We start from the raw sequence: 27,457 nt of genomic DNA, 5'->3' as shown, positions 1-27,457 counted from the left end.
TTTCTCGTCACATTAATACGGCTCATTGTGGTGATCTAACTCCTGTTCGGTTTTCTGTTTTTGGAGGTGGTCAGACCTAGTCCTAGGGGAGGCGACTTCGACAGGGTATTATTACAAAAAGAATCAGCGTGGATCTTCAAAATGGGTTCATTGACTCCGAGAGGGCTTAACGAACAGCTTTCCTTTTCTTGCTTCCTTCCCACTTGGTGTTGAGTGGAATCCTGAATCTTTCTGGATAGTCCCGATGCCTTACTTTGGAAGACCCTTCTCCTTAGAGGGATGGGGCCATATTGATGGCCAATATTTATAGAATTTTGTTTTCGCCCTTGGGATTCTTTGCTCCAGATGTGCTTTCCCAATGGGAACATGGGGGGTATATCTGGTTGCATTTTTTGGTATTTTTAATTGTCCTATCAGTAATGGTTTGTTAATGTAGGTTATACTGTATATTAATATGCTATATTTATACTACATTATACTATACTACATATCACTGTATTCAAAATATATATTTATTCATATGCTTAGCGTTGTAAGCGGGGACCCCATTTGGCATGGCACCTGTATCCTTAAATCCATGTTTTAAGTAGCAATGTAGGGGTATGCATAAAATTGGGTGTATTCCATTTGGTATCTATGACTATCTATGATTCTATTATTGCCTAGTACTAATTTGTCATTAGAGGTCCCGCGCATGCGCTATTGGGCTCAATGTGGTGCCGCCGGGCCGCCATCTGTGTATGTGCGTTGCCTGGGAGATCCCGGGCATGCGCACTTGCGGTCTAGCTGGCTGAATGTGGCGCCGCTGGGCCTCTGTCTATGCGTGCACGCTGCCTAGGAGATCCTGGGCATGCGCGCTTGCGATACTAATGGCGGTGCAGGACCGCCCTGAATGCCGGTGTGGCCGGACCCCCGTTCATGTGTGCATATTGCCCGTAGTATATCGGGCATGCGCATCTGCAGGGAGGATGACATTTGCATGATTAATTTGATTACACTCAGCTGCCTCTGGCTATTTAAAATCCACTGATCTGCAGCTCCATGACGCCTCGCTCTGGACTGTGGCAGCATCATATCTACAGCATTGTCTGTTCTGCTATGGATCCCTGCTGACTGGCGCCATGGACCTGCATATCTGATACCATATCTCTTTGGGCAAGTACCTTATTGTTAACTATCGTCATGCTTTCATACCACATGTGGTGCACTTTTAAATTGTTTGTCTTATTGTAATTCACTTGGTTGCTGATATAGTGCATTTATCTTTTAGCCTCCTGATGAACCATACGTTTTTTGTATGGGGAAACGCGTTGGGGTGGAGATAATCCGTTTATCAATGAAGTTGACGGCTCACTTTCATCAATAAAAAGGGATTTTTTGGAGAGCACCTTATATACCTCATTGGATCTATATGGACTGAAATCTTCCTTCCATACTATGTGGCGCTGCCTGAACTATTCTTTGTGGTCCCAAAGATAAGTTCTGGGCTCTGACTTTATCCCTTTCATGTGAACCCTCACTTCGGACAATTGTATATGTTCACCTTACATTTTGTCTTTGTCTATATGCAAGCATAAGAGAAGAGACATTTTCTGTGGGGCTAAGAGACATTTTCTGTGGGGCTAAGAGACATTTTCTGTGGGGCTAAGAGACATTTTCTGTGGGGCTAAGAGACATTTTCTGTGGGGCTAAGAGACATTTTCTGTGGGGCTAAGACATTTTCTGTGGGGCTAAGAGACATTTTCTGTGGGGCTAAGAAACATTTTCTGTGGGGATTAGAGACATTTTCTGTGGGGCTAAGAGAAGAGACCTTTTCTGTGGGGATAAGAGAAGAGACCTTTTCTGTGGGGATAAGAGAAGAGACCATTTTCTGTGGGGATAAGGCAAGAGACCATTTTCTGTGGGGATAAGACAAGAGACCTTTTCTGTAAGGATAAGAGACCTTTTCTGTAAGGATAAGAGACCTTTTCTGTGGGGATAAGAGAGACATTTCTGTGGGGATTAGAGAGACTTTTCTGTGGGGATGAGAGAGACTTTGCTGTGGCGATGAGAGAGACTTTGCTGTGGCGATGAGAGAGACATTTCTGTGGCGATGAGAGAGACTTTGCTGTGGCGATGAGAGAGACTTTGCTGTGGCGATGAGAGAGACTTTGCTGTGGGGATGAGAGAGACCTTATCAAATTTTACTAGCTCTAGGCCCTGGGGATTGCAATAGTCTATTTATACAACCAAAAATCCCCAATATTGTGAAAAATCTTATTTTTATTCAAGTAGAAACATTATACACATCACACCATTTGTGCATCATTACACAGATTACAAAGATCAATTGTCTTACGCCAACAGTTGGCAACCCCTAATCTTGAATATCAAGACCAGGGTTTACAATGAAATAATAAAGACAAATTGATACAATTTAAAAGCATATATCCAATGACTGGTTCACACAAGGACACAAATTGTATCCAATGACTGGTTCACATAAGGACACAGATTATAAGATCCAAACTTAACTTGGTGACTCCCCAAATGACTGTATTGGCACTTTGGTGCTGACACTGCGGTCACAATCATGCATGTTCATCCAGGGGTATCCACACAGGGTATTGGAAGTAGGTCCTTTAATCAAAATCGTGAACCATCAGACATTTCCTATCATTAAGACGTCTCCACCTCGACGCGTTTCCCCACACGGACATGTGGTTCATCAGGAGGCTGGAAAGTAAGTATAGTCTTATCAGCTTCTCATAGAGCATATAAGGCCAACAGATATAACAATACAGCAGGTGCGCAAAATTCATCAAGACAATAACAAAATACACAGATAACTCACTTGTCAGATAGTAAAATAGGGGATATGCAGGTCCATGGCGCCACACGAACAGATCAGCAGCACTTCAGTCAATACTGTTTAGATATCATGCTCCCGTCCTCCAGGCGTCATGGAGCTGCATAATCCCTACTGCCCTAAATAGCCCATGCTTGATGAGACAGCTGGGGAGAAATCCCGTCCTCCCCCAGACAGCGTCATCGTAATAGCCACTGCGCATGCGCCGTCAGATACACTCAATGCGCATGCCCCATCTACGTAATGCGAAGGGAAACCCTTCACAGTGCTAAGCAACGCCCTCCTTGTCGTGAGCTCACGTAGTCACATGAACAAGGATGGGCGTGTATATAAGATAGGAAATGTAACCGCACTTTTAAATCCGGGATGTCCGCAGCCTGTAAATTAAGACAAAGCGTCTATACTGCGACCGTGCTCAAAATCACAGATAATCCGCAGCATTTAAGATAATATAAGGGCTTTCAGGAGGCATATAAAACACCGATATTAGAGATAGGAGATCTCAGCTGCATAAATGCTTGTGCAATCATACCAAAATCCAAAGGTTGTTTTAACGTTCATAGCAACATAGGGGCTATATATAGACACAGCATTACAGGATCCCATACACCAAAAGGTGAAAGGGAGCCTACTAAATAGAGCTGTTATAAGCGCCCATATACAAGAGTGATCATCCCAGATATAACACAAATACATCACCCCCATATATAGCATGAATACACAGCAATATGCATATAGGGATCACATGTATACACATACAGATATACAAATTTTATACATATATACTCAGGATCCCCTGTACATTAGAAGCACCCGAACCATAAATCAATGGTCACCAGACCTGATACGGATCCTTCACATACAATTGGCAGGCACAGCACTAGCAAAATCATCATATCTCAAACCAACGTCATTCTAGGATCTCTCCATCAATTCATTGACCCAGAAAATTCATCTCCATAATTTTCTCCAACAAGTGAGAATGATATTTCAAATAACTCCCTATAATACGGGTGGTCCCCCAATCAAGGGGATTTATTCTCCCTAAACACGATTATTTTGCTTGGCACACTCCAGAATAGACCAGAGGGTACATGGCTGGACAGACAAGTGGTGGGTATGTTTCGGTGCGGTAGCTGCAGTTTTTGCGATTCAATGGATCAGTGTAAAATGGTGAGAAGTTCAGCGAATGGGAATAAATTCTTCTTGCGGGACTTTTTTAACTGTAAGTCAATGGGGGTGATATACAGGGCTACATGCACGTGTCCCCGCGACTACGTGGGTAAAACCCTGCGTGAGTTGCGGAGACGCGTGGGTGAGCACCTGTCGGATATTCGCAATAAGCGCGACACCCCCATAGCCCGACATATGAATGGGACACACCAAGGTGACCCGAATCTCATACGTTTTTCAGCGCTGGAGCTTGTTAGACGCAGTCCGAGAGGTGGTGATTTTGACAGGGTTCTGTTACAGAGAGAATCATCTTGGATATTTAGGATGGGATCACTAGCCCCCGGGGGGCTCAATGAGCAGCTCTCTTTCAATTGCTTCCTTCCCACTTAGTACTAGATAGGTTCACATAGTGTTAGGAATTTTTCGTGTTTAGGGAGAATAAATCCCCTTGATTGGGGGACCACCCGTATTATAGGGAGTTATTTGAAATATCATTCTCACTTGTTGGAGAAAATTATGGAGATGAATTTTCTGGGTCAATGAATTGATGGAGAGATCCTAGAATGACGTTGGTTTGAGATATGATGATTTTGCTAGTGCTGTGCCTGCCAATTGTATGTGAAGGATCCGTATCAGGTCTGGTGACCATTGATTTATGGTTCGGGTGCTTCTAATGTACAGGGGATCCTGAGTATATATGTATAAAATTTGTATATCTGTATGTGTATACATGTGATCCCTATATGCATATTGCTGTGTATTCATGCTATATATGGGGGTGATGTATTTGTGTTATATCTGGGATGATCACTCTTGTATATGGGCGCTTATAACAGCTCTATTTAGTAGGCTCCCTTTCACCTTTTGGTGTATGGGATCCTGTAATGCTGTGTCTATATATAGCCCCTATGTTGCTATGAACGTTAAAACAACCTTTGGATTTTGGTATGATTGCACAAGCATTTATGCAGCTGAGATCTCCTATCTCTAATATCGGTGTTTTATATGCCTCCTGAAAGCCCTTATATTATCTTAAATGCTGCGGATTATCTGTGATTTTGAGCACGGTCGCAGTATAGACGCTTTGTCTTAATTTACAGGCTGCGGACATCCCGGATTTAAAAGTGCGGTTACATTTCCTATCTTATATACACGCCCATCCTTGTTCATGTGACTACGTGAGCTCACGACAAGGAGGGCGTTGCTTAGCACTGTGAAGGGTTTCCCTTCGCATTACGTAGATGGGGCATGCGCATTGAGTGTATCTGACGGCGCATGCGCAGTGGCTATTACGATGACGCTGTCTGGGGGAGGACGGGATTTCTCCCCAGCTGTCTCATCAAGCATGGGCTATTTAGGGCAGTAGGGATTATGCAGCTCCATGACGCCTGGAGGACGGGAGCATGATATCTAAACAGTATTGACTGAAGTGCTGCTGATCTGTTCGTGTGGCGCCATGGACCTGCATATCCCCTATTTTACTATCTGACAAGTGAGTTATCTGTGTATTTTGTTATTGTCTTGATGAATTTTGCGCACCTGCTGTATTGTTATATCTGTTGGCCTTATATGCTCTATGAGAAGCTGATAAGACTATACTTACTTTCCAGCCTCCTGATGAACCACATGTCCGTGTGGGGAAACGCGTCGAGGTGGAGACGTCTTAATGATAGGAAATGTCTGATGGTTCACGATTTTGATTAAAGGACCTACTTCCAATACCCTGTGTGGATACCCCTGGATGAACATGCATGATTGTGACCGCAGTGTCAGCACCAAAGTGCCAATACAGTCATTTGGGGAGTCACCAAGTTAAGTTTGGATCTTATAATCTGTGTCCTTATGTGAACCAGTCATTGGATACAATTTGTGTCCTTGTGTGAACCAGTCATTGGATATATGCTTTTAAATTGTATCAATTTGTCTTTATTATTTCATTGTAAACCCTGGTCTTGATATTCAAGATTAGGGGTTGCCAACTGTTGGCGTAAGACAATTGATCTTTGTAATCTGTGTAATGATGCACAAATGGTGTGATGTGTATAATTTTTCTACTTGAATAAAAATAAGATTTTTCACAATATTGGGGATTTTTGGTTGTATAAATAGATGAGAGAGACTTTGCTGTGGGGATGAGAGAGACTTTGCTGTGGGGATGAGAGAGACTTTGCTGTGGGGATGAGAGAGACTTTGCTGTGGGGATGAGAGACTTTGCTGTGGGGATGAGAGAGACTTTGCTGTGGGGATGAGAGAGACTTTGCTGTGGGGATGAGAGAGACTTTGCTGTGGGGATGAGAGAGACTTTGCTGTGGGGATGAGAGAGACTTTGCTGTGGGGATGAGAGAGACTTTGCTGTGGGGATGAGAGAGACTTTGCTGTGGGGATGAGAGAGACTTTGCTGTGGCGATGAGAGAGACTTTGCTGTGGCGATGAGAGAGACTTTGCTGTGGCGATGAGAGAGACTTTGCTGTGGCGATGAGAGAGACTTTTCTGTGGCGATGAGAGAGACTTTTCTGTGGGGATGAGAGAGACTTTTCTGTGGCGATGAGAGAGACTTTGCTGTGGGGATGAGAGAGACTTTACTGTGGGGATGAGAGAGACTTTGCTGTGGGGATGAGAGAGACTTTTCTGTGGCGATGAGACTTTGCTGTGGGGATGAGAGAGACTTTGCTGTGGGGATGAGAGAGACTTTGCTGTGGGGATGAGAGAGACTTTGCTGTGGGGATGAGAGAGACTTTGCTGTGGGGATGAGAGAGACTTTGCTGTGGGGATGAGAGAGACTTTGCTGTGGGGATGAGAGAGACTTTGCTGTGGGGATGAGAGAGACTTTGCTGTGGGGATGAGAGAGACTTTGCTGTGGGGATGAGAGAGACTTTTCTGTGGCGATGAGACTTTGCTGTGGGGATGAGAGAGACTTTGCTGTGGGGATGAGAGACTTTGCTGTGGGGATGAGAGAGTCTTTGCTGTGGGGATGAGAGAGACTTTGCTGTGGGGATGAGAGAGACTTTGCTGTGGGGATGAGAGAGACTTTGCTGTGGCGATGAGAGAGACTTTTCTGTGGGGATGAGAGAGACTTTGCTGTGGGGATGAGACTTTTCTGTGGCGATGAGAAACTTTGCTGTGGGGATGAGAGAGACTATGCTGTGGGGATGAGAGATACTTTTCTGTGGCGATGAGAGACTTTGCTGTGGGGATGAGAGAGACTTTGCTGTGGGGATGAGAGATACTTTTCTGTGGCGATGAGAGACTTTGCTGTGGGGATGAGAGAGACTTTGCTGTGGGGCTGAGAGAGACTTTGCTGTAAGGATGAGAGAGACTTTGCTGTGGGGATGAGAGAGACTTTTCTGTGGCGATGAGAGACTTTGCTGTGGCGATGAGAGAGACTTTTCTGTGGCGATGAGAGACGTTGCTGTGGGGATGAGAGAGACATTTGGCTGTGGGGATGAGAGACTTTTCTGTGGGGATGAGAGAGACTTTTCTGTGGGGATGAGAGAGACTTTTCTGTGGCGATAAGAGAGACTTTGCTGTGGCGATGAGAGAGACTTTGCTGTGGGGATGAGACTTTGCTGTGGCGATGAGAGACTTTGCTGTGGGGATGAGAGAGACTTTTCTGTGGGGATGAGAGAGACTTTTCTGTGGCGATGAGACTTTTCTGTGGGGATAAGAGAGACTTTTCTGTGGGGATGAGAGAGACTTTGCTGTGGCGATGAGACTTTTCTGTGGGGATGAGAGAGACTTTTCTGTGGCGATGAGAGAGACTTTTCTGTGGCGATGAGAGAGACTTTTCTGTGGCGATGAGAGAGACTTTTCTGTGGCGATGAGAGAGACTTTTCTGTGGCGATGAGAGAGACTTTTCTGTGGGGATGAGAGAGACTTTTCTGTGGGGATGAGAGAGACTTTGCTGTGGGGATGAGAGAGACTTTGCTGTGGGGATGAGAGAGACTTTGCTGTGGGGATGAGAGAGACTTTGCTGTGGGGATAAGAGAGACTTTGCTGTGGGGATGAGAGAGACTTTGCTGTGGGGATGAGAGAGACTTTGCTGTGGGGATGAGAGAGACTTTGCTGTGGGGATGAGAGACTTTGCTGTGGGGATGAGAGAGACTTTGCTGTGGGGATGAGAGAGACTTTTCTGTGGGGATGAGAGACTTTGCTGTGGGGATGAGAGAGTCTTTGCTGTGGGGATGAGAGAGACTTTGCTGTGGGGATGAGAGAGACTTTTCTGTGGGGATGAGAGAGACTTTGCTGTGGCGATGAGAGACTTTGCTGTGGGGATGAGAGAGACTTTGCTGTGGGGATGAGAGAGACTTTGCTGTGGGGATGAGAGAGACTTTGCTGTGGGGATGAGAGAGACTTTTCTGTGGGGATGAGAGACTTTGCTGTGGGGCTGAGAGAGACTTTTCTGTGGGGATGAGGGAGACTTTTCTGTGGGGATGAGAGAGACTTTTCTGTGGGGATGAGAGAGACTTTTCTGTGGCGATGAGAGACTTTGCTGTGGGGATGAGAGAGACTTTGCTGTGGGGATGAGAGATACTTTTCTGTGGCGATGAGAGACTTTGCTGTGGCGATGAGAGAGACTTTGCTGTGGGGATGAGAGATTTTGCTGTGGGGATGAGAGAGACTTTGCTGTGGGGATGAGAGAGACTTTGCTGTGGGGATGAGAGAGACTTTGCTGTGGGGATGAGAGATACTTTTCTGTGGGGATGAGAGAGACTTTGTGTTACGGTTGCTGCGAGCACTGGAGACTATATCCAGATTTCTTGCTACTGCACATGTGCGAGCGCTGGAGACTAAGTCCAGATTTCTTGCTACTGCACATGTGCGAGCGCCGGAGACTAAGTCCAATCTTGGAGCCATTGCACATGTGCGGGTGACATCATCGCTGACACGAGGTCACATGTCTCTGACACCTTCTATGCCGATTGGTCGCTGGTCATGTGCTTGTGACGTCTTGCTCGGTGATAGGCCAGCATGACGTCACTCCTGTCGTTCTGGCAGCGGATTGGCTCTGGTGTCCTCCATCTTGGATGAGGCACAGAGTCTATATAAGACCCTGACACACGCCGCATGGTGCTCAGTCCTCTTGGTTCATGCATATGAGTAGACGCTCTGTGCGCGTTCCTCTAGGCATTCCTCTGTCTATGCTAGGTGAGCGCTACCGGCAGGGTAGCGTTCTTATACCTTACAGCTTCGGCTGCTGTCCGTATCCTTACCTCTTAGGGGAGCGGACATAGGCAGGTGCCTGAGGCACATGGTCTGGCTGGGCCTTGTGATTCTACTCGTAGGTGGACGTTGCCGCTAGGGTAACGTTCCTTATACTGCGTCTGGCAGTTGTACGTATCCTCGCACACTAGGGGAGCGAACAGAGGTAGGAGCTTTGTGCGGCTTACGCTGCTGTTCGTCTCTTTTGCACCACTAGAAGAGCGGACCTAGGCAGGTGCCATATCTAGTGGTTCGTGTCCTCGCACACTAGTGGAGCGAACGCAGGTAGGAGCTTTGTGCGGCTTACGCTGCTGTTCGTCTCTTTTGCACCACTAGAAGAGCGGACCTAGGTAGGTGCCATTTCGCACACATTGCCTTTGTCTCTGTGATTATTAACAGAGATCATTCCACACACCCTCCAAGTAAGGGAGGAATTGCTTTACTTACTTATTACATTCTTCTGTGAGTTAACAGAGGTATTGCACTCTGCCATAGTCTGCAGCAAAGTCTTTGCACGGTGGACCCTGACTGTCTGATACTCCTTTCAGTTATTATCAGACAGCCCCCCGTAACACTTTGCTGTGGGGATGAGAGAGACTTTTCTGTGGCGATGAGAGACTTTGCTGTGGGGATGAGAGAGACTTTTCTGTGGCGATGAGAGACTTTGCTGTGGGGATGAGAGAGACTTTGCTGTGGGGATGAGAGATACTTTTCTGTGGGGATGAGAGATACTTTTCTGTGGGGATGAGAGAGACTTTACTGTGGGGATGAGAGAGACTTTTCTGTGGCGATGAGAGAGACTTTTCTGTGGGGATGAGAGAGACTTTTCTGTGGGGATGAGAGAGACTTTGCTGTGGGGATGAGAGAGACTTTTCTGTGGCGATGAGACTTTTCTGTGGGGATGAGAGAGACTTTTCTGTGGCGATGAGACTTTTCTGTGGGGATGAGAGAGACTTTTCTGTGGGGATGAGAGACTTTGCTGTGGGGATGAGAGAGACTTTGCTGTGGGAATGAGAGATACTTTGCTGTGGGGATGAGAGAGACTTTGCTGTGGGGATGAGAGAGACTTTGCTGTGGGGATGAGAGATACTTTTCTGTGGGGATGAGAGACTTTGCTGTGGGGATGAGAGAGACTTTTCTGTGGGGATGAGAGAGACTTTGCTGTGGGGATGAGAGACTTTGCTGTGGGGATGAGAGAGACTTTTCTGTGGGGATGAGAGAGACTTTGCTGTGGGGATGAGAGAGACTTTTCTGTGGCGATAAGACTTTGCTGTGGGGATTAGAGAGACTTTGCTGTGGGGATGAGAGAGACTTTGCTGTGGGGATGAGAGAGACTTTGCTGTGGGGATGAGAGAGACTTTGCTGTGGGGATGAGAGAGACTTTGCTGTGGGGATGAGAGAGACTTTTCTGTGGCGATGAGACTTTTCTGTGGGGATGAGAGAGACTTTGCTGTGGGGATGAGAGAGACTTTGCTGTGGGGATGAGAGAGACTTTGCTGTGGGGATGACAGAGACTTTGCTGTGGGGATGACAGAGACTTTGCTGTGGGGATGAGAGAGACTTTGCTGTGGGGATGAGAGAGACTGCTGTGGGGATGAGAGAGACTGCTGTGGGGATGAGAGAGACTTTGCTGTGGGGATGAGAGAGACTTTGCTGTGGGGATGAGAGAGACTTTGCTGTGGGGATGAGAGATACTTTTCTGTGGCGATGAGAGACTTTGCTGTGGGGATGAGAGATACTTTTCTGTGGGGATGAGAGACTTTGCTGTGGGGATGAGAGAGACTTTTCTGTGGGGATGAGAGAGACTTTGCTGTGGGGATGAGAGATACTTTTCTGTGGGGATGAGAGAGACTTTTCTGTGGGGATGAGAGAGACTTTTCTGTGGGGATGAGAGAGACTTTTCTGTGGGGATGAGAGAGACTTTGCTGTGGGGATGAGAGATACTTTGCTGTGGGGATGAGAGAGACTTTTCTGTGGCGATGAGACTTTTCTGTGGGGATGAGAGAGACTTTGCTGTGGGGATGAGAGAGACTTTGCTGTGGGGATGAGAGACTTTGCTGTGGGGATGAGAGATACTTTTCTGTGGCGATGAGAGACTTTGCTGTGGGGATGAGAGAGACTTTTCTGTGGCGATGATACTTTTCTGTGGGGATGAGAGAGACTTTGCTGTGGGGATGAGAGAGACTTTGCTGTGGGGATGAGAGAGACTTTGCTGTGGGGATGAGAGAGACTTTGCTGTGGGGATGAGAGAGACTTTGCTGTGGGGATGAGACTTTTCTGTGGGGATGAGAGAGACTTTGCTGTGGGGATGAGAGAGACTTTGCTGTGGGGATGAGAGAGCCTTTGCTGTGGGGATGAGAGAGACTTTGCTGTGGGGATGAGAGAGACTTTTCTGTGGGGATGAGAGAGACTTTTCTGTGGGGATGAGAGAGACTTTGCTGTGGGGATGAGAGAGACTTTTCTGTGGCGATGAGCCTTTTCTGTGGGGATGAGAGAGACTTTTCTGTGGGGATGAGAGAGACTTTGCTGTGGTGATGAGAGAGACTTTTCTGTGGCGATGAGACTTTTCTGTGGCGATGAGACTTTTCTGTGGCGATGAGACTTTTCTGTGGGGATGAGAGACTTTGCTGTGGGGATGAGAGAGACTTTACTGTGGGAATGAGAGATACTTTTCTGTGGCGATGAGAGACTTTGCTGTGGGGATGAGAGAGACTTTGCTGTGGGGATGAGAGAGACTTTGCTGTGGGGATGAGAGATACTTTGCTGTGGGGATGAGAGACTTTGCTGTGGGGATGAGAGAGACTTTTCTGTGGGGATGAGAGAGACTTTGCTGTGGGGATGAGAGAGACTTTGCTGTGGGGATGAGAGAGACTTTTCTGTGGCGATGAGACTTTGCTGTGGGGATGAGAGAGACTTTTCTGTGGGGATGAGAGAGACTTTGCTGTGGGGATGAGAGAGACTTTGCTGTGGGGATGAGAGAGACTTTTCTGTGGCGATGAGAGACTTTGCTGTGGGGATGAGAGAGACTTTGCTGTGGGGATGAGAGATACTTTTCTGTGGGGATGAGAGACTTTGCTGTGGGGATGAGAGAGACTTTTCTGTGGGGATGAGAGAGACTTTGCTGTGGGGATGAGAGATACTTTTCTGTGGCGATGAGAGACTTTGCTGTGGGGATGAGAGAGACTTTGCTGTGGGGATGAGAGACTTTGCTGTGGGGATGAGAGAGACTTTGCTGTGGGGATGAGAGAGACTTTTCTGTGGGGATGAGAGAGACTTTGCTGTGGGGATGAGAGATACTTTTCTGTGGCGATGAGAGACTTTGCTGTGGGGATGAGAGAGACTTTTCTGTGGCGATGAGACTTTTCTGTGGGGATGAGAGAGACTTTGCTGTGGGGATGAGAGAGACTTTGCTGTGGGGATGAGAGACTTTGCTGTGGGGATGAGAGATACTTTTCTGTGGCGATGAGAGACTTTGCTGTGGGGATGAGAGAGACTTTTCTGTGGCGATGATACTTTTCTGTGGGGATGAGAGAGACTTTTCTGTGGGGATGAGAGAGACTTTGCTGTGGGGATGAGAGAGACTTTGCTGTGGGGATGAGAGAGACTTTGCTGTGGGGATGAGAGAGACTTTGCTGTGGGGATGAGAGAGACTTTGCTGTGGCGATGAGACTTTTCTGTGGGGATGAGAGAGACTTTGCTGTGGGGATGAGAGAGACTTTGCTGTGGGGATGAGAGAGACTTTGCTGTGGGGATGAGAGAGACTTTGCTGTGGGGATGAGAGAGACTTTTCTGTGGGGATGAGAGAGACTTTGCTGTGGGGATGAGAGAGACTTTGCTGTGGGGATGAGAGAGACTTTGCTGTGGGGTTGAGAGATACTTTTCTGTGGCGATGAGAGACTTTGCTGTGGGGATGAGAGAGACTTTTCTGTGGGGATGAGAGAGACTTTTCTGTGGGGATGAGAGATTTTGCTGTGGGGATGAGAGACTTTGCTGTGGGGATGAGAGAGACTTTGCTGTGGGGATGAGAGATACTTTTCTGTGGGGATGAGAGATACTTTTCTGTGGCGATGAGAGACTTTGCTGTGGGGAAGAGAGAGACTTTTCTGTGGCGATGAGAGACTTTGCTGTGGGGATATGAGAGACTTCTGTGGCAATGAGACTTTTCTGTGGGGATGAGAGAGACTTTGCTGTGGGGATGAGAGAGACTTTGCTGTGGGGATGAGAGAGACTTTGCTGTGGGGATGAGAGATACTTTTCTGTGGCGATGAGAGACTTTGCTGTGGGGAAGAGAGAGACTTTTCTGTGGCGATGAGACTTTTCTGTGGGGATGAGAGAGACTTTGCTGTGGGGATGAGAGAGACTTTGCTGTGGGGATGAGAGAGACTTTGCTGTGGGGATGAGAGAGACTTTGCTGTGGGGATGAGAGAGACTTTGCTGTGGGGATGAGACTTTTCTGTGGGGATGAGAGAGACTTTTCTGTGGGGATGAGAGAGACTTTGCTGTGGCGATGAGAGAGACTTTGCTGTGGGGATGAGAGAGACTTTGCTGTGGGGATGAGAGAGACTTTTCTGTGGCGATGAAACTTTTCTGTGGGGATGAGAGAGACTTTGCTGTGGGGATGAGAGAGACTTTTCTGTGGGGATGAGAGACTTTTCTGTGGCGATGAGACTTTTCTGTGGGGATGAGAGACTTTTCTGTGGCGATGAGACTTTTCTGTGGGGATGAGAGACTTTTCTGTGGCGATGAGAGAGACTTTGCTGTGGGGATGAGAGAGACTTTTCTGTGGGGATGAGAGACTTTTCTGTGAAGATGAGACTTTTCTGTGGGGATGAAAGAGACTTTGCTGTGGGGATGAGAGAGACTTTTCTGTGGGGATGAGAGAGACTTTTCTGTGGGGATGAGAGAGACTTTTCTGTGGGGATGAGAGAGACTTTTCTGTGGGGATGAGAGAGACTTTTCTGTGGGGATGAGAGAGACTTTGCTGTGGCGATGAGAGACTTTGCTGTGGGGATGAGAGAGACTTTAATGTGGCGATGAGACTTTGCTGTGGGGATGAGAGAGACTTTTCTGTGGGGATGAGAGAGACTTTTCTGTGGGGATGAGAGAGACTTTTCTGTGGGGATGAGAGAGACTTTTCTGTGGGGATGAGAGAGACTTTGCTGTGGGGATGAGAGAGACTTTTCTGTGGCGATGAGAGACTTTGCTGTGGGGATGGGGGACTTTTCTGTGGGGATGAGAGATACTTTTCTGTGGGGATGAGAGACTTTGCTGTGGGGATGAGATACTTTTCTGTGGGGATGAGAGAGACTTTGCTGTGGGGATGAGAGATACTTTTCTGTGGCGATGAGAGACTTTGCTGTGGGGATGAGAGAGACTTTTCTGTGGGGATGAGAGAGACTTTGCTGTGGGGATGAGAGAGACTTTGCTGTGGGGATGAGAGAGACTTTGCTGTGGGGATGAGAGAGACTTTGCTGTGGGGATGAGAGAGACTTTGCTGTGGGGATGAGAGAGACTTTGCTGTGGGGATGAGAGACTTTTCTGTGGGGAAGAGAGAAACTTTTCTGTGGCGATGAGACTTTGCTGTGGGGATGAGAGAGACTTTTCTGTGGGGATGAGAGAGACTTTGCTGTGGGGATGAGAGAGACTTTTCTGTGGCGATGAGAGACTTTGCTGTGGGGATGAGAGAGACTTTGCTGTGGGGATGAGAGATACTTTTCTGTGGCGATGAGAGACTTTGCTGTGGGGATGAGAGAGACTTTGCTGTGGGGATGAGAGCTACTTTTCTGTGGGGATGAGAGACTTTGCTGTGGGGATGAGAGAGACTTTGCTGTGGGGATGAGATACTTTTCTGTGGGGATGAGAGATACTTTTCTGTGGGGATGAGAGATTTTGCTGTGGGGATGAGAGACTTTGCTGTGGGGATGAGATACTTTTCTGTGGGGATGAGAGAGACTTTGCTGTGGGGATGAGATACTTTTCTGTGGCGATGAGAGACTTTGCTGTGGGGAAGAGAGAGACTTTTCTGTGGCGATGAGAGACTTTTCTGTGGCGATGAGAGAGACTTTGCTGTGGGGATGAGAGAGACTTTGCTGTGGCGATGAGAGAGACTTTGGTGTGGGGATGAGAGAGACTTTGGTGTGGGGATGAGACTTTTCTGTGGGGATGAGAGACTTTTCTGTGGGGATGAGAGACTTTTCTGTGGGGATGAGAGAGACTTTGCTGTGGGGATGAGAGAGACTTTGCTGTGGGGATGAGAGAGACTTTTCTGTGGGGATGAGAGAGACTTTTCAGTGAAGATGAGACTTTTCTGTGGGGATGAGAGAGACTTTGCTGTGGCGATGAGAGAGACTTTGCTGTGGCGATGAGAGAGACTTTGCTGTGGGGATGAGAGAGACTTTTCTGTGGCGATGAGACTTTTCTGTGGGGATGAAAGAGACTTTGCTGTGGGGATGAGAGATACTTTTCTGTGGGGATGAGAGAGACTTTGCTGTGGGGATGAGAGAGACTTTGCTGTGGGGATGAGAGAGACTTTGCTGTGGGGATGAGAGCGACTTTTCTGTGGGGATGAGAGACTTTTCTGTGGGGATGAGAGAGACTTTTCTGTGGGGATGAGAGACTTTTCTGTGGGGATGAGAGACTTTTCTGTGGGGATGAGAGAGACTTTGCTGTGGGGATGAGAGAGACTTTGCTGTGGGGATGAGAGATACTTTTCTGTGGGGATGAGAGAGACTTTGCTGTGGGGATGAGAGAGACTTTTCTGTGGCGATGAGAGACTTTGCTGTGGGGATGAGAGAGACTTTGCTGTGGGGATGAGAGAGACTTTGCTGTGGGGATGAGAGATACTTTTCTGTGGGGATGAGAGACTTTGCTGTGGGGATGAGAGATACTTTTCTGTGGGGATGAGAGACTTTGCTGTGGGGATGAGAGAGACTTTTCTGTGGGGATGAGAGACTTTTCTGTGGCGATGAGACTTTGCTGTGGGGATGAGAGAGACTTTTCTGTGGGGATGAGAGAGACTTTTCTGTGGGGATGAGAGAGACTTTTCTGTGGGGATGAGAGAGACTTTGCAGTGGGGATGAGAGAGACTTTTCTGTGGCGATGAGAGACTTTGCTGTGGGGATGAGAGAGACTTTGCTGTGGGGATGAGAGATACTTTTCTGTGGGGATGAGAGACTTTGCTGTGGGGATGAGAGAGACTTTGCTGTGGGGATGAGAGATACTTTTCTGTGGGGATGAGAGATACTTTTCTGTGGGGATGAGAGATTTTGCTGTGGGAATGAGAGAGACTTTTCTGTGGGGATGAGAGAGACTTTGCTGTGGGGATGAGAGATACTTTTCTGTGGCGATGAGAGACTTTGCTGTGGGGAAGAGAGAGACTTTTCTGTGGCGATGAGACTTTTCTGTGGGGATGAGAGAGACTTTGCTGTGGGGATGAGAGAGACTTTGGTGTGGGGATGAGACTTTTCTGTGGGGATGAGAGACTTTTCTGTGGGGATGAGAGAGACTTTGCTGTGGGGATGAGAGAGACTTTGCTGTGGGGATGAGAGAGACTTTTCTGTGGGGATGAGAGAGACTTTTCTGTGGCGATGAGAGAGACTGCTGTGGGGATGAGAGAGACTTTGCTGTGGCGATGAGACTTTTCTGTAGGGATGAGAGAGACTTTGCTGTGGGGATGAGAGAGACTTTGCTGTGGGGATGAGAGAGACTTTGCTGTGGGGATGAGAGAGACTTTTCTGTGAGGATGAGAGACTTTGCTGTGGGGATGAGAGATACTTTTCTGTGGGGATGAGAGATACTTTTCTGTGGGGATGAGAGACTTTGCTGTGGGGATGAGAGAGACTTTGCTGTGGGGATGAGAGAGACTTTGCTGTGGGGTTGAGAGATACTTTTCTGTGGGGATGAGAGAGACTTTAATGTGGCGATGAGAGACTTTGCTGTGGGGATGAGAGAGACTTTTCTGTGGCGATGAGAGAGACTTTTCTGTGGGGATGAGAGAGACTTTGCTGTGGGGATGAGATAGACTTTTCTGTGGCGATGAGACTTTTCTGTGGGGATGAGAGAGACTTTTCTGTGGCGATGTGACTTTGCTGTGGGGATGAGAGAGACTTTTCTGTGGGGATGAGAGAGACTTTTCTGTGGGGATGAGAGAGACTTTGCTGTGGGGATGAGAGAGACTTTTCTGTGGCGATGAGAGACTTTGCTGTGGGGATGAGAGATTTTTCTGTGGCGATGAGACTTTGCTGTGGGGATGAGAGAGACTTTGCTGTGGGGATGAGAGAGACTTTGCTGTGGGGATGAGAGAGACTTTGCTGTGGGGATGAGAGAGACTTTTCTGTGGGGATGAGAGAGACTTTGCTGTGGGGATGAGAGAGACTTTTCTGTGGCGATGAGAGACTTTGCTGTGGGGTTGAGAGATACTTTGCTGTGGCGATGAGAGACTTTGCTGTGGGGATGAGAGAGACTTTGCTGTGGGGATGAGAGAGACTTTTCTGTGGGGATGAGAGAGACTTTTCTGTGGGGATGAGAGAGACTTTTCTGTGGGGATGAGAGAGACTTTTCTGTGGGGATGAGAGAGACTTTTCTGTGGGGATGAGAGAGACTTTTCTGTGGGGATGAGAGAGACTTTGCTGTGGGGATGAGAGAGACTTTTCTGTGGCGATGAGAGACTTTGCTGTGGGGTTGAGAGATACTTTGCTGTGGCGATGAGAGACTTTGCTGTGGCGATGAGAGACTTTGCTGTGGGGATGAGAGAGACTTTTCTGTGGGGATGAGAGATACTTTTCTGTGGGGATGAGAGATTTTGCTGTGGGGATGAGAGAGACTTTGCTGTGGGGATGAGAGAGACTTTGCTGTGGGGATGAGAGAGACTTTGCTGTGGGGATGAGAGAGACTTTGCTGTGGGGTTGAGAGATACTTTGCTGTGGGGTTGAGAGAGACTTTTCTGTGGGGATGAGAGAGACTTTGCTGTGGGGATGAGAAAGACTTTGCTGTGGGGATGAGAGAGACTTTGCTGCGGGGATGAGAGAGACTGCTGTGGGGATGAGAGAGACTTTGCTGTGGGGATGAGAGATACTTTTCTGTGGGGATAAGAGAGACTTTGCTGTGGGGATGAGAGATACATTTCTGTGGCGATGAGAGACTTTGCTGTGGGGATGAGAGACTTTTCTGTGGCGATGAGACTTTTCTGTGGCGATGAGACTTTTCTGTGGGGATGAGAGAGACTTTGCTGTGGGGATGAGAGAGACTTTGCTGTGGGGATGAGAGAGACTTTGCTGTGGGGATGAGAGAGACTTTGCTGTGGGGATGAGAGAGACTTTTCTGTGGGGATGAGAGAGACTTTGCTGTGGGGATGAGAGAGACTTTTCTGTGGCGATGAGAGACTTTACTGTGGGGATGAGAGAGACTTTGCTGTGGGGTTGAGAGATACTTTTCTGTGGGGATGAGAGAGACTTTAATGTGGCGATGAGAGACTTTGCTTTGGGGATGAGAGAGACTTTTCTGTGGCGATGAGAGAGACTTTTCTGTAGGGATGAGAGATACTTTTCTGTGCGGATGAGAGAGACTTTGCTGTGGGGATGAGAGAGACTTTGCTGTGGGGATGAGAGAGACTTTTCTGTGGCGATGAGAGACTTTTGTGTGGCGATGAGAGACTTTACTGTGGGGATGAGAGAGACTTTGCTGTGGGGTTGAGAGATACTTTTCTGTGGGGATGAGAGATACTTTTCTGTGGCGATGAGAGACTTTGCTGTGGGGATGAGAGAGACTTTTCTGTGGCGATTAGAGAGACTTTTCTGTAGGGATGAGAGATACTTTTCTGTGGGGATGAGAGAGACTTTGCTGTGGGGATGAGAGAGACTTTGCTGTGGGGATGAGAGATACTTTTCTGTGGCGATGAGAGACTTTGCTGTGGGGATGAGAGAGACTTTTCTGTGGGGATGAGAGAGACTTTTCTGTGGGGATGAGAGAGACTTTTCTGTGGGGATGAGAGAGACTTTTCTGTGGCGATGAGACTTTGCTGTGGGGATGAGAGAGACTTTTCTGTGGGGATGAGGGAGACTTTGCTGTGGGGATGAGAGAGACTTTGCTGTGGGGATGAGAGATACTTTGCTGTGGGGATGAGAGATACTTTTCTGTGGCGATGAGAGACTTTGCTGTGGGGATGAGAGATACTTTTCTGTGGCGATGAGAGACTTTGCTGTGGGGATGAGAGAGACTTTGCTGTGGGGATGAGAGATACTTTTCTGTGGGGATAAGAGACTTTGCTGTGGGGATGAGAGAGAATTTTCTGTGGCGATGAGAGACTTTGCTGTGGGGATGAGAGAGACTTTGCTGTGGGGATGAGAGATACTTTTCTGTGGGGATGAGAGAGACTTTGCTGTGGGGATGAGAGAGACTTTGCTGTGGGGATGAGAGACTTTTCTGTGGCGATGAGAGAGACTTTGCTGTGGGGATGAGAGAGACTTTGCTGTGGGGATGAGAGAGACTTTTCTGTGGCGATGAGACTTTTCTGTGGGGATGAGAGAGACTTTTCTGTGGCGATGAGACTTTGCTGTGGGGATGAGAGAGACTTTGCTGTGGGGATGAGAGAGACTTTGCTGTGGGGATGAGAGAGACTTTGCTGTGGGGATGAGAGAGACTTTGCTGTGGCGATGAGAGAGACTTTTCTGTGGGGATGAGAGAGACTTTGCTGTGGGGATGAGAGAGACTTCTGTGGCGATGAGAGAGACTTCTGTGGGGATGAGAGAGACTTTGCTGTGGGGATGAGAGAGACTTTGCTGTGGGGATGAGAGAGACTTTTCTGTGGCGATGAGAGACTTTGCTGTGGGGATGAGAGAGACTTTGCTGTGGGAATGAGAGAGACTTTGCTGTGGGGATGAGAGAGACTTTTCTGTGGCGATGAGACTTTTCTGTGGGGATGAGAGAGACTTTTCTGTGGCGATGAGACTTTGCTGTGGGGATGAGAGAGGCTTTGCTGTGGGGATGAGAGAGACTTTGCTGTGGGGATGAGAGAGACTTTGCTGTGGGGATGAGAGAGACTTTTCTGTGGCGATGAGACTTTTCTGTGGGGATGAGAGAGACTTTTCTGTGGCGATGAGACTTTGCTGTGGGGATGAGAGAGACTTTTCTGTGGCGATGAGAGACTTTGCTGTGGGGATGAGAGAGACTTTGCTGTGGGGATGAGAGAGTTTTCTGTGGCGATGAGAGACTTTGCTGTGGGGATGAGAGATACATTTCTGTGGCGATGAGAGACTTTGCTGTGGGGATGAGAGACTTTTCTGTGGCGATGAGACTTTTCTGTGGCGATGAGACTTTTCTGTGGGGATGAGAGAGACTTTGCTGTGGGGATGAGAGAGACTTTGCTGTGGGGATGAGAGAGACTTTGCTGTGGGGATGAGAGAGACTTTTCTGTGGGGATGAGAGAGACTTTGCTGTGGGGATGAGAGAGACTTTTCTGTGGCGATGAGAGACTTTACTGTGGGGATGAGAGAGACTTTGCTGTGGGGTTGAGAGATACTTTTCTGTGGGGATGAGAGAGACTTTAATGTGGCGATGAGAGACTTTGCTTTGGGGATGAGAGAGACTTTTCTGTGGCGATGAGAGAGACTTTTCTGTAGGGATGAGAGATACTTTTCTGTGCGGATGAGAGAGACTTTGCTGTGGGGATGAGAGAGACTTTGCTGTGGGGATGAGAGAGACTTTTCTGTGGCGATGAGAGACTTTTGTGTGGCGATGAGAGACTTTACTGTGGGGATGAGAGAGACTTTGCTGTGGGGTTGAGAGATACTTTTCTGTGGGGATGAGAGATACTTTTCTGTGGCGATGAGAGACTTTGCTGTGGGGATGAGAGAGACTTTTCTGTGGCGATTAGAGAGACTTTTCTGTAGGGATGAGAGATACTTTTCTGTGGGGATGAGAGAGACTTTGCTGTGGGGATGAGAGAGACTTTGCTGTGGGGATGAGAGATACTTTTCTGTGGCGATGAGAGACTTTGCTGTGGGGATGAGAGAGACTTTTCTGTGGGGATGAGAGAGACTTTTCTGTGGGGATGAGAGAGACTTTTCTGTGGGGATGAGAGAGACTTTTCTGTGGCGATGAGACTTTGCTGTGGGGATGAGAGACTTTTCTGTGGGGATGAGGGAGACTTTGCTGTGGGGATGAGAGAGACTTTGCTGTGGGGATGAGAGATACTTTGCTGTGGGGATGAGAGATACTTTTCTGTGGCGATGAGAGACTTTGCTGTGGGGATGAGAGATACTTTTCTGTGGCGATGAGAGACTTTGCTGTGGGGATGAGAGAGACTTTGCTGTGGGGATGAGAGATACTTTTCTGTGGGGATAAGAGACTTTGCTGTGGGGATGAGAGAGAATTTTCTGTGGCGATGAGAGACTTTGCTGTGGGGATGAGAGAGACTTTGCTGTGGGGATGAGAGATACTTTTCTGTGGGGATGAGAGAGACTTTGCTGTGGGGATGAGAGAGACTTTGCTGTGGGGATGAGAGACTTTTCTGTGGCGATGAGAGAGACTTTGCTGTGGGGATGAGAGAGACTTTGCTGTGGGGATGAGAGAGACTTTTCTGTGGCGATGAGACTTTTCTGTGGGGATGAGAGAGACTTTTCTGTGGCGATGAGACTTTGCTGTGGGGATGAGAGAGACTTTGCTGTGGGGATGAGAGAGACTTTGCTGTGGGGATGAGAGAGACTTTGCTGTGGGGATGAGAGAGACTTTGCTGTGGCGATGAGAGAGACTTTTCTGTGGGGATGAGAGAGACTTTGCTGTGGGGATGAGAGAGACTTCTGTGGCGATGAGAGAGACTTCTGTGGGGATGAGAGAGACTTTGCTGTGGGGATGAGAGAGACTTTGCTGTGGGGATGAGAGAGACTTTGCTGTGGCGATGAGAGACTTTGCTGTGGGGATGAGAGAGACTTTGCTGTGGGAATGAGAGAGACTTTGCTGTGGGGATGAGAGAGACTTTTCTGTGGCGATGAGACTTTTCTGTGGGGATGAGAGAGACTTTTCTGTGGCGATGAGACTTTGCTGTGGGGATGAGAGAGGCTTTGCTGTGGGGATGAGAGAGACTTTGCTGTGGGGATGAGAGAGACTTTGCTGTGGGGATGAGAGAGACTTTTCTGTGGCGATGAGACTTTTCTGTGGGGATGAGAGAGACTTTTCTGTGGCGATGAGACTTTGCTGTGGGGATGAGAGAGACTTTTCTGTGGCGATGAGAGACTTTGCTGTGGGGATGAGAGAGACTTTGCTGTGGGGATGAGAGAGTTTTCTGTGGCGATGAGAGACTTTGCTGTGGGGATGAGAGACTTTTCTGTGGCGATGAGACTTTTCTGTGGGGATGAGAGAGACTTTGCTGTGGGGATGAGAGATACTTTTCTGTGGGGATGAGAGAGACTTTTCTGTGGGGATGAGAGAGACTTTTCTGTGGCGATGAGAGACTTTGCTGTGGGGATGAGAGAGACTTTTCTGTGGCGATGAGACTTTGCTGTGGGGATGAGAGAGACTTTTCTGTGGGGATGAGAGACTTTTCTGTGGGGATGAGAGAGACTTTTCTGTGGGGATGAGAGAGACTTTGCTGTGGGGATGAGAGACTTTTCTGTGGCGATGAGAGACTTTGCTGTGGGGATGAGAGAGACTTTGCTGTGGGGATGAGAGATACTTTTCTGTGGGGATGAGAGACTTTGCTGTGGGGATGAGAGACTTTGCTGTGGGGATGAGAGACTTTGCTGTGGGGATGAGAGATACTTTTCTGTGGGGATGAGAGACTTTGCTGTGGGGATGAGAGAGACTTTTCTGTGGGGATGAGAGAGACTTTGCTGTGGGGATGAGAGAGACTTTTCTGTGGGGATGAGAGAGACTTTGCTGTGGGGATGAGAGATACTTTTCTGTGGCGATGAGACTTTGCTGTGGGGATGAGAGAGACTTTTCTGTGGTGATGAGACTTTTCTGTGGGGATGAGAGAGACTTTGCTGTGGGGATGAGAGAGACTTTGCTGTGGGGATGAGAGACTTTGCTGTGGGGATGAGAGATATTTTTCTGTGGCGATGAGAGACTTTGCTGTGGGGATGAGAGAGACTTTTCTGTGGCGATGATACTTTTCTGTGGGGATGAGAGAGACTTTTCTGTGGGGATGAGAGAGACTTTGCTGTGGGGATGAGAGAGACTTTGCTGTGGGGATGAGAGAGACTTTGCTGCGGGGATGAGAGAGACTGCTGTGGGGATGAGAGAGACTTTGCTGTGGCGATGAGACTTTTCTGTAGGGATGAGAGAGACTTTGCTGTGGGGATGAGAGAGACTTTGCTGTGGGGATGAGAGAGACTTTGCTGTGGGGATGAGAGAGACTTTTCTGTGGGGATGAGAGACTTTGCTGTGGGGATGAGAGATACTTTTCTGTGGGGATGAGAGACTTTGCTGTGGGGATGAGAGAGACTTTTCTGTGGGGATGAGAGAGACTTTTCTGTGGGGAAGAGATAAACTTTTCTGTGGCGATGAGACTTTGCTGTGGGGATGAGAGAGACTTTTCTGTGGCGATGAGAGAGACTTTTCTGTGGGGATGAGAGAGACTTTGCTGTGGGGATGAGATAGACTTTTCTGTGGCGATGAGACTTTTCTGTGGGGATGAGAGAGACTTTTCTGTGGCGATGTGACTTTGCTGTGGGGATGAGAGAGACTTTTCTGTGGGGATGAGAGAGACTTTTCTGTGGGGATGAGAGAGACTTTGCTGTGGGGATGAGAGAGACTTTTCTGTGGCGATGAGAGACTTTGCTGTGGAGATGAGAGACTTTTCTGTGGCGATGAGACTTTTCTGTGGGGATGAGAGAGACTTTGCTGTGGGGATGAGAGAGACTTTGCTGTGGGGATGAGAGAGACTTTTCTGTGGGGATGAGAGAGACTTTGCTGTGGGGATGAGAGAGACTTTTCTGTGGCGATGAGAGACTTTGCTGTGGGGTTGAGAGATACTTTGCTGTGGGGATGAGAGATACTTTTCTGTGGCGATGAGAGACTTTGCTGTGGGGATGAGAGAGACTTTTCTGTGGCGATTAGAGAGACTTTTCTGTAGGGATGAGAGATACTTTTCTGTGGGGATGAGAGAGACTTTGCTGTGGGGATGAGAGAGACTTTGCTGTGGGGATGAGAGATACTTTTCTGTGGCGATGAGAGACTTTGCTGTGGGGATGAGAGAGACTTTTCTGTGGGGATGAGAGAGACTTTTCTGTGGGGATGAGAGAGACTTTTCTGTGGGGATGAGAGAGACTTTTCTGTGGGGATGAGAGAGACTTTTCTGTGGCGATGAGACTTTGCTGTGGGGATGAGAGAGACTTTTCTGTGGGGATGAGGGAGACTTTGCTGTGGGGATGAGAGAGACTTTGCTGTGGGGATGAGAGATACTTTGCTGTGGGGATGAGAGATACTTTTCTGTGGCGATGAGAGACTTTGCTGTGGGGATGAGAGATACTTTTCTGTGGCGATGAGAGACTTTGCTGTGGGGATGAGAGAGACTTTGCTGTGGGGATGAGAGATACTTTTCTGTGGGGATAAGAGACTTTGCTGTGGGGATGAGAGAGACTTTTCTGTGGCGATGAGAGACTTTGCTGTGGGGATGAGAGAGACTTTGCTGTGGGGATGAGAGATACTTTTCTGTGGGGATGAGAGAGACTTTGCTGTGGGGATGAGAGAGACTTTGCTGTGGCGATGAGAGAGACTTTTCTGTGGCGATGAGAGAGACTTTTCTGTGGCGATGAGAGAGACTTTGCTGTGGGGATGAGAGAGACTTTGCTGTGGGGATGAGAGACTTTTCTGTGGCGATGAGACTTTGCTGTGGGGATGAGAGAGACTTTGCTGTGGGGATGAGAGAGACTTTGCTGTGGGGATGAGAGAGACTTTGCTGTGGGGATGAGAGAGACTTTGCTGTGGCGATGAGAGAGACTTTTCTGTGGGGATGAGAGAGACTTTGCTGTGGCGATGAGAGAGACTTTTCTATGGGGATGAGAGAGACTTCTGTGGCGATGAGACTTTTCTGTGGGGATGAGAGAGACTTTGCTGTGGGGATGAGAGAGACTTTTCTGTGGCGATGAGAGACTTTTCTGTGGCGATGAGAGACTTTGCTGTGGGGATGAGAGAGACTTTGCTGTGGGAATGAGAGAGACTTTGCTGTGGGGATGAGAGAGACTTTTCTGTGGCGATGAGACTTTTCTGTGGGGATGAGAGAGACTTTTCTGTGGCGATGAGACTTTGCTGTGGGGATGAGAGAGACTTTGCTGTGGGGATGAGAGAGACTTTGCTGTGGGGATGAGAGAGACTTTGCTGTGGGGATGAGAGAGACTTTTCTGTGGCGATGAGACTTTTCTGTGGGGATGAGAGAGACTTTTCTGTGGCGATGAGACTTTGCTGTGGGGATGAGAGAGACTTTTCTGTGGCGATGAGAGACTTTGCTGTGGGGATGAGAGAGACTTTGCTGTGGGGATGAGAGAGTTTTCTGTGGCGATGAGAGACTTTGCTGTGGGGATGAGAGACTTTTCTGTGGCGATGAGACTTTTCTGTGGGGATGAGAGAGACTTTGCTGTGGGGATGAGAGAGACTTTGCTGTGGGGATGAGAGAGACTTTGCTGTGGGGATGAGAGAGACTTTTCTGTGGGGATGAGAGAGACTTTTCTGTGGGGATGAGAGAGACTTTGCTGTGGGGATGAGAGAGACTTTTCTGTGGCGATGAGAGACTTTGCTGTGGGGATGAGAGAGACTTTGCTGTGGGGTTGAGAGATACTTTTCTGTGGCGATGAGAGACTTTGCTGTGGGGATGAGAGAGACTTTTCCGTGGGGATGAGAGATACTTTTCTGTGGGGATGAGAGATTTTGCTGTGGGGATGAGAGAGACTTTGCTGTGGGGATGAGAGAGACTTTGCTGTGGGGATGAGAGATACTTTTCTGTGGGGATAAGAGAGACTTTTCTGTGGCGATGAGACTTTTCTGTGGGGATGAGAGAGACTTTTATGTGGGGATGAGAGAGACTTTTATGTGGGGATGAGAGAGACTTTGCTGTGGGGATGAGAGAGACTTTGCTGTTGGGATGAGAGAGACTTTTCTGTGGCGATGAGAGAGACTTTTCTGTAGGGATGAGAGAGACTTTTCTGTAGGGATGAGAGAGACTTTTCTGTGGGGATGAGAGAGACTTTGCTGTGGGGATGAGAGAGACTTTGCTGTGGGGATGAGAGAGACTTTTCTGTGGCGATGAGAGACTTTGCTGTGGGGATGAGAGAGACTTTTCTGTGGGGATGAGAGACTTTTCTGTAGGGATGAGAGAGACTTTTCTGTGGGGATGAGAGAGACTTTTCTGTGGGGATGAGAGAGACTTTGCTGTGGGGATGAGAGACTTTGCTGTGGGGATGAGAGATACTTTTCTGTGGCGATGAGAGACTTTGCTGTGGGGATGAGAGAGACTTTTCTGTGGCGATGAGAGACTTTTCTGTGGCGATGAGAGACTTTGCTGTGGGGATGAGAGAGACTTTGCTGTGGGGATGAGAGACTTTGCTGTGGGGATGAGAGAGACTTTGCTGTGGGGATGAGAGACTTTGCTGTGGCGATGAGACTTTTCTGTGGGGATGAGAGAGACTTTGCTGTGGGGATGATAGAGACTTTGCTGTGGGGATGAGAGAGACTTTGCTGTGGGGATGAGAGAGACTTTTCTGTGGGGATGAGAGAGACTTTTCTGTGGGGATGAGAGAGACTTTGCTGTGGTGATGAGAGAGACTTTGCTGTGGGGTTGAGAGATACTTTTCTGTGGCGATGAGAGACTTTGCTGTGGGGATGAGAGAGACTTTGCTGTGGGGATGAGAGAGACTTTTCTGTGGGGATGAGAGATACTTTTCTGTGGGGATGAGAGATTTTGCTGTGGGGATGAGAGAGACTTTGCTGTGGGGATGAGAGAGACTTTGCTGTGGGGATGAGAGAGACTTTTCTGTGGGGATGAGACTTTTCTGTGGGGATGAGAGAGACTTTTCTGTGGGGATGAGAGAGACTTTTCTGTGGGGATGAGAGAGACTTTGCTGTGGGGATGAGAGATACTTTTCTGTGGCGATGAGAGACTTTGCTGTGGGGATGAGAGAGACTTTTCTGTGGCGATGAGAGAGACTTTTCTGTAGGGATGAGAAAGACTTTTCTGTGGGGATGAGAGAGACTTTTCTGTGGGGATGAGAGAGACTTTGCTGTGGGGATGAGAGAGACTTTTCTGTGGCG

Source organism: Anomaloglossus baeobatrachus, chromosome 3, assembly GCF_048569485.1.
Source record: "Anomaloglossus baeobatrachus isolate aAnoBae1 chromosome 3, aAnoBae1.hap1, whole genome shotgun sequence".
Taxonomy (NCBI): Eukaryota; Metazoa; Chordata; class Amphibia; order Anura; family Aromobatidae; genus Anomaloglossus; species Anomaloglossus baeobatrachus.
Note: the sequence above shows the minus strand (reverse complement) of the source record.